The sequence below is a fragment of the Chelonoidis abingdonii genome, chromosome 11, assembly GCF_003597395.2.
Source record: "Chelonoidis abingdonii isolate Lonesome George chromosome 11, CheloAbing_2.0, whole genome shotgun sequence".
NCBI classification, from domain to species: domain Eukaryota; kingdom Metazoa; phylum Chordata; order Testudines; family Testudinidae; genus Chelonoidis; species Chelonoidis abingdonii.
The window spans coordinates 40,518,228-40,521,664 of NC_133779.1; the positions used below are offsets into that span (position 1 = coordinate 40,518,228).

Below are 3,437 nucleotides of genomic sequence, written 5' to 3' on the forward strand. Positions count from 1 at the left end.
GGGGGGGGGGGGGGGGGGAACAGGGCTGCACACTCCAGTGGACCAAAGCAAGTTCGATATAACGCGGTTTCACCTATAACATGGTACGATTATTTGGCTCCCGAGGACAGCATTATGGGGGTGGGAGTGTAGCTATGGGGGTAGGTGGGGGAGGGATGGCGGTGGGGGAACAGATGGAGGGAGGTGGGGGGAGCGTTAGCTATGGGAGTGGGAGTGTAGCTATGGGGGTAGGTGGAGGAGGGGTAGCTATGGGTTCAGGTCGGGAGAGGGCTAGGTGGAAGGAGGGGCAGGTATGAGAGTAGGTGGAGGGATGGAGATAGGTGGGGGAGGGTGGATTTGGGGAAGGATGGATGGATGAACAGAGCATAGGTATGGGGGGATGGATGGATGAAGGGGTAGGTATGGGGGTGGATGGATGAAGGGGTAGGTATGGGTTCAGGTGGCGGGAAAGGGAGGTATGGGATAGGCGGGATAGGGGTAGGTGGAAGGAGGGGTAGTTATGGGGTTAGATGGAGGGAGGGGTGGATATGGGGGTGGATGGATGCATGAACAGAGCCGTAGGTATGGGGGGATGGATGGATAAAGAGGAAGGTATGGGGGTGGATGGATGAAGGGGTAGGTATGGGTTCAGGTGGCGGGAAGGGTAAGTATGGGGTAGGTGGGGTAGGGGTAGGTGAAAGGAGGGGTAGTTATGGGGTTAGATGGAGGGAGGTATGGGGGAATGGATGGATGAAGGGGTAGGTATGGGATAATGACTTTCCCAGTATCACACACAGCAAAGCACTGGCAGAGATGGAAGTTGAACCTGGGAGTCTGGATCTCAAGTCCTGCTCTCTAAGCATCAGATAATAATCCCCCTTTTTTGCCCAGTGTCAGAGACAGAAAGTCAGGGGCAGAGTGGAGAGAAGGACCCAGGAGTCCTCGCTCCCAGCCCACCCTTCTCTAGCCCCTGGACTCCACTATCCTCCCAAATCTGGGGACAGGACCCAGAAGCCCTGAATCCCAGTCTCCCTGCTCTAGCCACCAGGCAATACTCTTTCCTTTCCCCCCCCTCCCAGTCTTACAGCTTGGTATTCCTGGCTTGACTCGATATTGCTTTCAGCCCTAGAGGTCATGCTGTTATTTCTAGAGCAGAGCTAGTGTGGAAATACATGCAGGTAACCTGACCTGGGCTACAGAATCTTTAATAATCCATTTATAAATCTTCTCTGATCCCCTGGTGTAGCATGTCTCAGCACCTCTCTGTCCTGCTACAGCTCCTTGGGGAGATTCTGGGGGCACATGCTGTGTAACTCCTTTCAAAGCCATCAGTAACTACAGGCCTAAATCTCACACCCTTACTACCATCTCTTGCTTTAATGCAGCCCCCTGTGCATGGGCCATGGGACATAGGTAAATATTACACCACGCTGTACTTGCCAGCGGAGAGGGTCGCGCTTTCCAATGCAGGCGCCTGGTTGTGATATGCAGTTACAGGCCTGAGTGTTCGTGTTCTGCAGGCTCCATGATATATGAGAATGTGGCTGCTGCAAATGGTATGAAATGCAAATCTTGCCCAGTTTCCTCAGTGCTTTAAGCAGAACCATTGGCAGCTATTCTAGCGCAGCACTTTTGGCGCCAGATCTGTCTGAGACGATGCACAGCCCCACCGAGGGGATTTTTTTTTCCTTATGTGCCTATATATATATATATATATATAGGTGGGGTTGGGTCTTTGAAAGATGGGGCCATTGGTAATGGGGTACGGGGTCCTTCGCCTCTCTAGAGAGTACAGCCCCAAGTCAGGGGTCCGGGCTGACCCCGAGTGTGTGTGCATGGGAATGGGATATGGAGTCTTTCACCAGTAGGGGGTGCCAGTTCTAATCCCACCCCAAATTGGGGGGGCTGGCTGGCTCAGGGGGATCAGAGAATGGGTATAGGGTCTCTCCCTTCTAGGGCACCAGTTCAGTCCAGTCTGTCTAATCCAGGGGTCGGCGACCTCTCAGAAGTGGGGTGCTGAGTCTTCATTTTTTCACTCTAATTTAAGGTTTTGTGTGCCAGTAATAAATGTTAACTTTTTAGAAGGTCTCTTTCTATAAGTCTATAATATATAACTAAACTATTGTTGTATGGAAAGTAAATAAGGTTTTTAAAAAGTTTAAGAAGTTTCATTTAAAATTACATTAAAATGCAGAGCCCCCCGGACCGGTGGCCAGGACCCGGGCAGTGTGAGTGCCACTGAAAATCAGCTCGCGTGCCGCCTTCGACACATGTGCCATAGGTTGCCTATTCCTGGTCTCATCTATCTCAATCCCCAGCTCTTGACCAATCTGGGTGTGCGCAGCTGAGTGTGGCAGGCGTGGTTAGACAGACAGCTCAAGAAGATGTTAATCAAAGACCAAAATCTCTCTGCCTGCTGCCATAACAAACATTGACGATCGCGCCACAAACCAAGCAGTGACAGAACCGCCCCTGCAGCAGCCCAGGAGTCCTCCTGCGCTTTTACAGTGAGGCATGTGTTCTTATCCCCGTCAGGGCTCCAGCAGGGCATCCAGTGTTAGGAAATGCCCCTGTGACCTGGGCTTCCTTTTCCCCCAACCCTGGGGCCAACCCTTCCCAGAACTTCCTGACCTATTCAGACCTATTATGGGAGGGACTGGGGTCAGAAAAGGTTTCCAGGGAACTGCAATGTGTGTGTGTGACGTTATTTAGAACAGCTATATTAGCAGATAAACTTCTCTTTTGATGTTAGGATGGGGAACGGGGGGTGGGGGTACATCTACAATGCTCATCTGGGCCAGACCACCCCCCTCAGGGCCTTCTCTGGCTGGGGACTGACAGGACAAAGGACGATTGAATAGATCCCTTGGGAGGTAGGAAAGTGCTGTTAGTGACCTTATAGCGAGGGGGGAAACTGAGGCACAACACTCACCTGCAGGTACAACTAGAGGCAGAAATTGAACCCCGGCGTCCTGGCTCTCAGTCTTCTGTTCTAACCACTAGATCCACCCCCGAGCTCCACAGCGCTGCCTTGAGCTCGCTCTCTGTGCTGGGCTAGGGCTCCCGCAGCTCCTACCTCCTAGGGCGGGGGTGGGCAGCCCCCAGCCTGACTGGTTCAGCTCCTCCACCTCCTGCCAGCCACCCTGGAGATAAATTCTATGGTTCACACATGCAGCTTGCTGCGGGAGGCCTCCTTCTCCAAGTAGGTGAACGAGTAGCCTTTGAGAAGCGACATCAGAGCCCGCAGCAGGCCAGGGCGTTGTGTAGCAGTGAGTGGAGAGCACAGGGTGCGCTGGGCTGGTGTGGATCCCCATTTTATTGGTGCCTGTGTGATAGCCAAGAGTCAGCACTTTACAGCCAGGCTGATTGGGGCTGCTCTGGATAATAGCAGAGGAATCCCCAAAGATCCCAGCTCATGTACATCCTCAGCCCTGGCTGTGCAGGGGCAGAAAACACTG

At 53.0% G+C, this 3,437-nt stretch overlaps 1 protein-coding gene across 2 annotated transcripts in view; it reads right to left on the minus strand.

Moving 5' to 3' along the window:
- ANO8 (anoctamin 8) overlaps nt 1–3,009 on the minus strand; it is a 35,820-nt gene extending 32,811 nt beyond the window's left edge. For both annotated transcript variants that reach the window (XM_075070930.1, XM_075070931.1), the window contains exon 1: nt 2,912–3,009. The gene's annotated coding sequence lies outside the window, so the exon portion shown is untranslated. The remainder of the gene's footprint in view (nt 1–2,911) is intronic.
- Between the last annotated feature and the right edge of the window lie 428 nt (nt 3,010–3,437).